This window comes from Cyprinodon tularosa, unplaced genomic scaffold, assembly GCF_016077235.1.
Source record: "Cyprinodon tularosa strain WSP-4 unplaced genomic scaffold, ASM1607723v1 ctg656, whole genome shotgun sequence".
NCBI lineage: Eukaryota > Metazoa > Chordata > Actinopteri > Cyprinodontiformes > Cyprinodontidae > Cyprinodon > Cyprinodon tularosa.
The window spans coordinates 771,217-783,339 of NW_024039403.1; positions in this window are offsets into that span (position 1 = coordinate 771,217).

A 12,123-nucleotide genomic window follows, 5' to 3' on the forward strand; every position below is an offset into this window, starting at 1 on the left:
TATGGTACCACTGCCGCTGGCATTAATCAAAAATGATGATCCTCCAGGGGGGAGACTTTCTAAAGGATTAAGGAAATGAAAACCAATAAGAGGGAAAGAGAAATACATCACGTGTACAAAGGTTTCATGGATTATGTAAATGTGGCTGCTAGCTGTTTGTGTTCCAAAGAGAAGCAATAAGGAATCAATCTTACACAAGTGACTGATTTACAGTTCATCAGCAGCTGTGATGTAATGCCTAATGCATGGCTATAAATTAGCTCATTCAGCGGTGGAGGCTTTAACATGACACACAAACAAACCATGTGATAACGACAAACCTGCAGAAAACAGCAGGAACAGTTTCCCTCCTTTAGCCTCGGCCTCCACACTCTGACACGTCCCACTGACTGTTAGGTTATACTTTGAACAGGCTGTTCATTTTTTTTTTTGTTGTTTAAAAATATGAAGTATATATTTTTTCTAATTTCCTTCCTAAACTATTTTAATATCCAGCAATATTTGACTAATTTAGTGGCTTGTTGTCTTTAAAAGTGAACCACCTTCCCAAACTCAATACTTCTGCAGCTCCTGAGACTTTCATCCAGCATTTCCTTTTTTTTTTTACATGTTACTCCCCACAAATGTGACAAGCTTATGTTTCACCAGCAGTGTCCTCAGTGTTCATCTCAGTCACATGTACACAGGGGGGATTTACAATTAGGCAATGCTAGGGAATTGCCAAGGGCCCCAAGTTCCTAACCTGACTCCGCCAGATGGATTTGTTCCGCATATCCATCTGGAAACCTTCCGTTGAAGTAATTTTGGGAAGGGGCGAAAATACTGGTTAGCTGATTGGCCTATGTTGGTGATAGACGGGCCAAATAAACCAATCAGATCAACGAAGCATATGACGTACTAGCAGAGCGACGACGAAAACACAACCACAAGCCAGCCTATTCTTGCCGAAACCAGTCGGGAGAAGAGCAAAAACATCTTTTCCTCTGAGAAAAGCCTCCAGAGCAGTGTTTTGCTCTTCTTTCAGTAAAGAAATACTCTGTAATTCCGATAAAACTTGCTACGCTAACGCTAAAAATAAAAATTAGCGTGGCTAATTTTTAAAAATTAGCGTTAGCGTGGCTAAAAATAGCCACGCTAACGCTAGTTTCATCGGCTGAAGCCGCCATGTTCTTTAGACTGAACGGTCGCGCTTCTCATTGCGTCACACCTCAACCCGCCTCAAAGCCAACGCTGATTGGACGTTTGTTTTGGTGCCATCAGAACGCTGATAATATTGTGTCTCAGCCCCCCCTTCAGTGTCCACCATATTGGATCAGTCAATTTGCTGCACATGTTCAGAAAGGTCCAAACAGACAGCAGCAAACCATTTGAAAACAAACGATGCAAAGAGCAGTGTTGCCAACTTAGCGCTTTAGTCGCTATATTTAGCCACTTTTCAGACCCCTCTAGCACTTTGATTTCTAAAAAGCTCCTAGCTCCAAAATCTAGCGACTTTTTTCTGCTACTGGAGACTTTGGAGACAACATCTAAAAGCAGCGAACTCTGCTCTCCAGAGCGAGTAGATTGGTAACCCCGCCTCCTGCTCTCCTCTATCTTGTCTGCTGTCGTGATTCATGCAGCTATTATTTCATCCAAATGAAAAATGGAGAACAGATAAGCAGATCATGGCTTGTCTACAGCGAAAAGAAGGACTGGGTTATTTACTTTGGCCTTTTTGGAAACACAGGAAGGAGCAATCAGCTAAGTGAGCTTAGTGCTTGGAAAAAATCTTTCATTCCTTTAGAGACAGCATGAAAAGTCAGCTGAGTACAAAACATAGAGAGGAAAACAAGAAGAAAAGGGACAAGAAGAGAGGGACACAACCTAGAACAGATAATGGATGTCTATTCTATTAACATTTCTCTATCTGGAGAATGGGGCTGTTTGATGTGTTGTCTTCTCCATTCAGAGGGCCCCCTGCCTGTCTTTGCCTTGGGCCCCATATTTCCTATATCCGCCCCTGCCTGTACACATAGGATGCCTCAGGTTTTACATATGCTTTTAAAACCAAACTCTGCTTTAAGCTTGTCCACCACAGAGTCCGCTGGGTTTCCTGGTGTTAATGGTTCACTAATGAGTTCTAACAAACTTCTGAGAACAGCTGGATTAATATTAAGATTAGATTTCACAAAGACTGACTGGAATTTCATGCCGTATCAGAGCAAACAGGCTGAATATTAACATGCCATACTTATCCAAACCATTTAGATGAATCCTTCTACTTTACAGTGATGCAAAAAATCATTATGTTGGTCTATCAGCTAAAGTCTATATAGAATACTTTTGTGGTTTTAATATGAAAATGTTCATCTGTTTATAAAAAAGGGCAAATATCTAAATTTCTCACATTTGTCAGGTAAGCAGAATGAAGGATGTGGATATCCAAATTAATAAAATCCCCCTCAAAACTCAAAACAAAGGACTAGTGCAAATGATAAGCACATACTGGGAAAAGAGAAATAATGTTCGGAGGATGTCTGTATTGGCGCAGTACTTTAGTTAAAATTTTATTTTTAATGGATACTTAGCTTTGAGCCAACATTTGTGGCATATTTGATTTCACACCACATAGTCTAGTTTATTAAAACTAACTCTGCAACAACAGACATATAAGACTTAAACCTCATTATTATACCTTTTCCTCAGTGTTGGAGCTCAGAGATTTAAATATATCAAATTCTCAGGGGAATTAGGCTCATCTAAAAGAGGGGATTATGTAAAGAGAATCTCACCTGGTTGATTTACCTCCAGTACAGAGGAAGGGACATGGTGTCAGGTGTTGGCCTGCAGATCTCCCCCAGAAAGAAACTGGTGAATCGCTAATGTGTCATGTGGTATCCATATTGTTTTTTACATTAGAACCTCAAATTTTAACGTGTTTTATTGGTTTATCACCTAAATCTACTCCCCAAAATTACATGCAGCTCACAGAACGAGAACTCTTGGAAGGTTTGTGTTTGACTTTTAGAAAAATAAGTACTGAAATATATCAATTATTCCGAAAAAAAATTAATAAAGGTGTGCTTGCCCAGGTTTCCTGCCTGCATTTCTGTCTTATATATATTCCCAACCAACTGCTCCAATAGTAAGTAAGTAAGTAGGTAAGTAAAGTTTATTTACATTCATTTTAATTCAGTTTATTTCTATAGCGCCAATTCACAACAGATGTCATCTCAAGGCATTTTCCAGTTCACCAGATTATCCAGTCAGATTGATTCAAAGTTTTCTATCTAAGGAAAACCAGTTGATTGCATCGACTAATTGACTCTTCAGCAATCCCTTACTCTAAGCATGCTTGTAGCTACAGTGGAGAGGAAAAACTCCCTTTGAACAGGAAAAAACCTCCAACAGAACCAGGCTTAGTGTGAGCGACCATCTGCTGATTGGGTTTCAAGGAGACAGAAGCAGAGATACAAAAGGCAACTGTATAGGCCCCCCCTGTCCAGGAAACACACAGCCAGGCAGATGAGCTGTGGGCCAGCTCCTAGAAGAGAGCACATCCAGTTAGTCACAGTCAGAGAAACAGGACTACACTGGAAAACAGGCCAAGCTCCAGCATCTAGAAACAAAGGTGTTGATGGCAGCAGCACAGCTGATATTTCTCTCCAGGATGGAGTCACAGCCAAACAGGAACAGACCAGATGAAGCTACTATGAGAAAAAGCAGAGAGAGCAGAACGTTAGAGATTGAACTAACAGATTCTGCAGAGTGGGAGAATAGAGATAGAATGAAGCAGAATGATGAAAAAGGGGTCCCTATGTCCTCCAGCAGTCTAAGCCTATAGCAGCAGCATAACTATAGAGATAGCTCAGGATAACCTGAGCCACTCTAACTAGAAGCTTTATCAAAAAGGAAAGTTTTAAGCCTAGCCTTAAAAATAGACAGGGTGTCTGCCTCACGGACTAAAACTGGTAGTTGGTTCCACAGGAGAGGAGCCTGATAACTAAAAGATCTGCCTCCCATTCTACTTTTAGAAATTCTAGAAACCACTAGTAAACCTGCAGATTGAGAGCGAAGTGCTCTGTTAGGAACATAAGGAACAATCAGATCTCTGATATCAGATGGAGCTTGGCCATTTAAGGCTTTATATGTGAGAAGGAGGATTTTAAATTATATATAGCACCTTTCTCAAAAAAGTGTCAGTGCTGTACAACATGAGGCATTAAATTAAAAAAAAGCACCTTAAGAAATACATATAGACAAAATAAAAACAATCATAGCAGCCCTTGATAAAAGAAGTCTAAATTGCCTGGTTAAGAAGTAGTTTTTTTTTTTTAATCATCCATGGGGTTCACCAAGCACAGGTAAAGAGGCAGAGCATCCCACAGTCTGGGTGCGACAGATTGAAAAGACTGCAAAAAAAAAAAGTGAGGATGAATCAAGTTGCAAATGTAAGAGGGAGCCTGTCCATGCAGGGCTCTAAAGGTCAGAACCAAAACTTTGAAGTTTCTGCCGTATTCAATGGGAAGCCAATGTAGAGCTTTAGGACAAGGCTTATGTGAGCTTTTCTAGCTGTACGTGTCAACATCATTGCTGCAGAATTTTGCACACAAGTTGCAATTGAGCTAGGCCTTTTTTGTTCAGACAAGTGAACAGGCTATTTCAGTAGTCAGAACGTGATGACACTTATGCATGGATGAGCATCTCAAGGTCATTTTCAGAAACTAAATTTCTGAGTTTTGCAACGTTAAGCAGTTGAAACAAACAGTATTTTATTAACCCTTTATAGGGCAAGTTACTGATTTTGATCACTTGCATCCCCCTTACAAATGGAGTCCCCCCACCGTCCCTCAGTGAGTTCTAGAACCAAAAGATCTAGATCAGGTATTCAGCAAAAATACTGCTACATGGCTGTGTATCTAATTTTTGCATTGGACCAATTAGATGAGCCCTTGAATGATATATTACCTACTGTAAATTAAGTTAAAAAATGAAAAACTAAGCCAAGAAAAAAAAAGTAAAAAGGTCATTGAAAAGTTAAAAAGTTAATAAGCCTAGTTAACAATTATATTTAGGTTTATAAACTAAAGAATGTAAGTGCCAGTATCAGCATTAATGCCTCTAAGGTTATGCTGGACCAAAAAATGGGTTTCTTTTACTCAGAGTGTTTTTCATGAATTTCATAATTTCATATTTCAATTTTATAGAAGCACTTTGTTATTTTTCTTAATATATTCGGGCAAGTTGGCGTTTCTTGTTATCACATTGACATACATTTTTCCATCAAAATATCCTATTTTTTGAATGTTTGAAGCTAATAAGGTCTTATTTCAACAACATGATTGACTTGAAATTTGGATTTTCAAAGTATTTCAGAGTGCCCTGTAAAGGGTTCATTGTTTTTTGTGCTGCTCCAGAGACAAATACTACCTGATGGACTTAGAGAAAACAGCCAGCTCCTTTATTCGGATGGCAGTGTTTTGCATGAATGCGGACGCGTTTGCCACATTAGAATCAGCTTTTCATTTTTGCTCAGAGATCATTTGTAAGGATGAGAAAACCAGAGGAGGAGCAGAAAGAAAAGAGGCCCGCCAGCATTATCTGATCTGATATCCAAATCGATCTGATGCTTTATTTAACACATGGTTTCAGTATTTGTGGGTGTGAAGGAACAAACATTCCTGCTTTTAACGTCTTATTGAGGCTGGTAATGAGATGTCTTTCCAGACTCTCTACCATTTTCAATCCTTCTCCACATCTTTTGGATTCCACTGTTTTCAACCAGCCATTAACTGGCTGCAGGGGGAACGCCTGAGATGGACTGTTGGTTATATAATAAGCTAAGAAAATCTGAAAGGGGGATTTTTGACATTTAAAACCCTCTAGAAACACGATGAACAAAACGTTTTAAAGACAGAGAGACCTTTGAGTGAATGGGAGACTATTAGTCGCTGCTGATAGGCATGGTGCAGGAAGAGGAAAGAGTCTAACCCTCTATTTAAAAAATCCTCTGTTATCAGTATCCCCCCCTCAGTATTATTTAGTAGCTGTATGAATATTCAGCTACATTCCCAATCTGTTTCTGCACACGCTGAGCTCCTAATTCCTCTGTTGCTGGTTCGCTGCTGGCCTTTCCTCTCCTCTTGTTGGCTGATGTCTGTGGGCGGATAGCGCTGCTTCACTGATCCTCAACCCATGAAACACCACTCATCCTGTCTTTCTCCTTGTTTTCATCCGAAAAACTCTCTTGGTGCCACATCTTTGTTTTGCAGCACGCAGCTGCAGGCAGATAGAACATTTTTGCCTTTAGATTCCAGAGACACATCGACCTTTTGGGGTTAAACAACAACAATGCTCAACTTTATGTCAGTTCTAGAGGCCATTATCATGGCGAGATTCTAGAACACTTCAATGCATCAGCATTTTATTCAGTAAAATATGGCTGATTTGAAAGTAGCTCCTTCATATTATACATATCTTTTGATCTTCCTCACTTTCTGTCACACAGCACTTTTTCTGGAGAAGACCACAGGCTTTTAAAGAGCTGTACCAACAGTAAAAATCTGAAAAGTGAGGAAGACATTTTATTCAGCTCTTTTAAATCTTACACTCCTAAATTAAACTCATGGTCACAGTAAGGGAGATGCAGAGATTCACAGTGGATCTGTTAACAGAACAGTTATTAGTAATGCTGCCATTTCCTTTCAGGAGAGCAGAAATAGGAAAACCAAAGTGAGAAAGACAGCATTTGGAGGACAGAGCAATCTTCCCTAACTGATCAAAATCACCACTGCACGACACCCTGAAAACAGCATTCCCATTGTGAAACATGGTAGTGGCAGCATCACGATGTGGGGATGCTGTTCTTCAACAGGGACGGTAATGTTGGTCAGAGTTGATGGAAGAATGGAGCTAAAATCAAGACAATCCTGAGATGAAAAACAGGTTGAACTCTAAATCATGTCACAGACTCTGCATCGCACTGATAACACCAAACTAAAACACTGTTTTAAAGTTAAGACTGTTCTATTCATATAGGGAACAAACTGAATCTGCGTCAGCAGAGAAGCTCTCCCTCCACTATGAGGGAGTTTAGTAAAGATAATGGGGCAGAAACACAAACAGCTAGTAGATTTTTACCATAAGACTTAACTGTTACTTGTTGTTTCTGGTCAGTTAATGCATATAATGCAAATTCAAAAGTTTCTAACACGTTTTACAAAAAAAAAAAAAAAAATCCAGTCACCACACAAACAGAGTCAAAGTTATTGAACACTGCTGTTAAGTTCAGTTTGTTGCTGTTGTTTTTTTTTACCCAGATGATCACATTCAGTCATTAACTAACAGCTTTTTCTCCCCCTGAACAAGAACCTGGCAACAGTCAAACAGTTGACTGCATTGACTTTAACTTTAGAGCAAAAGCTCAAACCGTGAGACAGCGAGGAGGAAAACTCCCCATCAATAGGAAGAAACCTTGGACTGGTGCTGCTGGAGTAGTACTGGTCTAGAAGTACTTTCTACGCTAAAGAAAATGGAACTACTGATTTAGAGTGATGAGTACTAGTACTGTTCTATTTACATTGCAGTGTCCATATAATCTGTAAAACTCCCTGCATAATTATAATAAAGCTATTTATATGCATGAATCAAGCGGAACACTATGGCGACAGCCGTACTGCTACACTTGTGAAAGTAAAATCTATTGGGCTCTTTCTGGCATCAAGACAATTATTCTTATTGCCACATTGCCAGACAGGACACTGTTAAAAAAAAAGAAAAAAAAGAGTACTGAATACACATGCAAAAGTATATTTTGTTTTTAGAGGTGAATACATTTTATTATTCTTATCGGGGGGGGGGGGGGGATTCACCATTTGGCAATACTAGGCAGTTTTCTAGGGCCCCAAGTTCCTGGTCGCCCCATAAAACTCTGTTTACATGTATGGTTAATACAAGTATTCCTTAATATAAATATACTTTTGCTAAAATACCAGCAGCAAACCATTTGAAAACAAACGATGCAAAGAGCAGTGTTGCCAACTTAGCGCTTTAGTCGCTATATTTCAGACCCCTCTAGCACTTTGATTTCAAAAAAGCACCCAGCACCAAATCTAGCGACTTTTTTCTGCTACTGGAGACTTTGGAGACAACATCTAAAAGCAGCGAACTCTGCTCTCCAGAGCAAGTAGATTGGTTACCCCGCCTCCTGCTCTCCTCTATCTTGTCTGCTGTCATGATTCATGCAGCTATTATTTCATCCAAATGAAAAATGGAGAACAGATAAGCAGATCATGGCTTGTCTGCAGTGAAAACAAGGACTGGGTTATTTACTTTTGGAAACACAGGAAGGAGCAATCAGCTAAGTGAGCTTAGTGCTTGGAAAAAATCTTTCATTCCTTTAGAGACAGCATGAAAAGTCAGCTGAGTACAAAACAGAGAAGAAAACAAGAAGAAAAGGGACAAGAAGAGAGGGACACAACCTAGAACAGATAATGGATGTCTATTCTATTAACATTTCTCTATCTGTAGAATGCGTTCGTTTTACAGGTGCTGGTCATAAAATTAGAATATCATGAAAAAGTAGATTGATTTCAGTAATTCCATTTAAAAAGTGAAACTTGTATATTATATTCATACATTACATACAAACTCATATATTTCAGATGTTTATTTTGTTTAATTTTGATGATTACAAATGACAACAAATGAAAATCTCAAATTCATCATATCAGAAAATTAGAATATTACTGAAGACCAATAAAAACAAAGGATTTATAGAAATGTTGGCCAACTGAAAAGTATGAACATGAAAAGTATGAGCATGTACAGCACTCAGTATTTAGTTGGGCCTCCTTTGGCCTGTATTACTGCAGCAATGCGGCGTGGCATGGAGTCGATCAGTCTGTGGCACTGCTCAGGTGTTATGATAGCCCAGGTTGCTCTAATAGTGGCTTTTAGCTCTTCTGAATTGTTGGGTCTGGTGTATTGCATCTTCTTCTTCACAATACCCCATAGATTTTCTATGGGGTTAAGGTCAGGAGAGTTTGCTGGCCAATTAAGAACAGGGATACCATGGTCCTTCAACCAGGTACTGGTAGCTTTGGCACTGTGTGCAGGTGCCAAGTCCTGTTGGAAAATGAAATCTGCATCTCCAAAAAGTTGGTCAGCTGCAGGAAGCATGAAGTGCTCTAAAACTTCCTGGTATGTGGCTGCGTTGACCCTGGACCTCAGAAAACACAATGGACCAACACCAGCAGATGACATGGCACCCCAAACCATCACTGACTGTGGAAACTTTACACTGGACTTCAAGCAACGTGGATGAAGTGCCTCTCTTCTTTTCCTCCAGACTCTGGGACCTTGATTTCCAAAGGAAATGCAAAATTTACTTTCATCAGAGAACATGACTTTGGACCACTCACCAGCAGTCCAGTCCTGTTTCTCTTTAGCCCAGGCAAGACGCTTCTGACGCTGTCTGTGGTTCAAGAGTGGCTTGACACAAGGAATGCGACAGCAGAAACCCATGTCTTTCATACGTCTGTGTGTGGTGGTTCTTGAAGCACTCACTCCAGCTGCAGTCCACTCTTTGTGAATCTCCCCCACATTTTTGAATGGGTTTTGTTTCACAATCCTCTCCAGGGTGCGGTTATCTCTCTTGCTTGTACACTTTTTTCGACCACATCTTTTCCTTCCCTTCGCCTCTCTATTAATGTGCTTGGACACTGAGCTCTGTGAACAGCCAGCCTCTTTAGCGATGACCTTTTGTGTCTTGCCCTCCTTGTGCAAGGTGTCGATGGTCGTCTTTTGGACAACTGTAAAGTCAGCAGTCTTCCCCATGATTGTGTAGCCTATAGAACTAGACTGAAAGACCATTTAAAGGCTTTTGCAGGTGGTTTGAGTTAATTAGCTGATTAGAGTGTGGCACCAGGGGCCATCAATTTTGAACCTTTTCACAATATTCTAATTTTCTGATATGATGAATTTGAGATTTTCATTTGTTGTCATTTGTAATCATCAAAATTAAACAAAATAAACATCTGAAATATATGAGTTTGTATGTAATGTATGAATATAATATACAAGTTTCACTTTTTAAATGGAATTACTGAAATCAATCTACTTTTTCATGATATTCTAATTTTATGACCAGCACCTGTATGTGTTGTCTTCTAAATTCAGAGGGGCCCCTGCCTGTCTTTGCCTTGGGCCCCAAATTTCTTAAATCCACCCGATTCTTATGCACTACTTTGTGTTGGTCTGTCACATAAAGTGACATGACATAACAACGTAATGCTGAATGCATTGCTGTTTATGGTTCTGATCCGAAAAGAAAAAATATTTAAAGTTAATGTGGCACTTAAGTCTCTTATCCTCATCTGTATTGTATAACACATCAAACTTAAGTGTTTAAACTACATAAAACAACTCCTTCTCTGTTCAAAACATCCAAATGCATGAAAGACAAGAAAAGAATATAAAGGAAAAACTTTAGAATATCTCTCTTGCTCTAAATGTAATAAATAAAAGTCAGAAGTTTGGGTTTAGAGGTGCGACAGCTGTAACTTTCAAATTAAACCTTTATTTATGACCAATAAAGCCACAAATAAAAAATGAAATTGAGTGCATTGTAGTTTATTTTTTATGAAGGAAATGTTAAGGTTTGCATCAAACTGCAGCTCCAGATATAGACAGAATAAGGAGATAGAAGAAGGGGGAAAAGAAGCTGGATGGGGCAAAGAAGGAGGTATTTGGGAATTTAATTAAGTCCATGGTCTGGCTCTCTGCAGGCCTGCGGCACACTGCTCTAAAATGCTGATTCAGTACACAGATCCAGCAGTACAGGAGACAGAAGGAGGGGAGAACAAAAAGAGATGCAATGAGGCACTAAGGAGTAGAAGAAAGTGTTGCAATAAAGAGCCACAGACCTTAAAAATAAAAGCTGTGTGTAAATTATCTGTTGAAGGAGACCTAGTTAGAGAGCCGCAGCGTTGAAGCTGTAAACCTTGCTATAAAGTGCATGGCAGGTTATCTGCAGTCTGTCCCGGACTTCATCAAGCATTGAACATTTTCCAGATGCTTCAGAAAGAGCAGAACTAACTCCAAGCCTGCAACAAAAGAAGACAACACTGACACCTAGAGGTGTAAGCATGAAACTGACTGCAGCTGAGGACCACCATCCAGACATCCATACAGTCCAGAGGGGGAAGCCTTAAAGCATCTGTTAATAACCCGATCCGCTGATGGAGCTGAAAAACTGCATGTTTGAGACTTAAAGCCAAATTGTTTCCCTGTTGGCAGCAGAGTAGAGGGTTAGTCACAGTTTAGAGTCGTCAGTCTGTCATCAGCCTGGAGGACCAAAGCGAGAGCTCATCTATAATGCATCAAACTGTCAGTTAAACCTGAGACAATACAGGAGTGAGATCAATGAAAGGCTGCACTACTTCTTTACTATTACACAGCAGTTTTATTTCTCCTCACAACAATAGTTTTGACCTATTTTAAACATTATTCAAGTTTCTTTTTGGTGGCAACTGTTACTAAACTCCATGGAGATGAAAGAAAAAATGATCAAACCTACCATGTATTTGCTGTATTAACTGTTTATTAATACAATAATAGCCTTGATATCAGATCATGTTTCATTGTTGCAGGTACGCTCTGTGTCATCTGAGGTTGGAAACTAAAAGCCTCACCTTGCCTTCCTGCTCCGTTTATTACAGAAGTAAAGGTTTGATTTAATGAGGACAGTTTTTTACAAGGAATCACTACAGTATTTGGGGTCTGGAATACTTATGGATTTCAGGACAAAGTAATAACTCACATTTTATACTGATGTATAATTAATAAGGATTTATTGCTTACTGTTCCTTTAAAGAGCTTTAGTTTTTGGAGACTTGTTTTCTGTGTGGCTCACTTAAGACCCAATCACTACATTTCAGTAAGGCTGAGTTTGGGACTTAAGCCCAGTTCCATTTCTCTCACTAGCACACGGTTTTGCACTTTCATATGTAAGGTTAGTGTGTCCCAATAGTTATAAGAGCTGGGGCGAAGTGCCCTCCACATGGGCGTAGGTTTGCATAGGGACCATAGGGACATGTCCCTACCAACATTTTGGACCGACCTACTTGTCCCTACCAACAATTA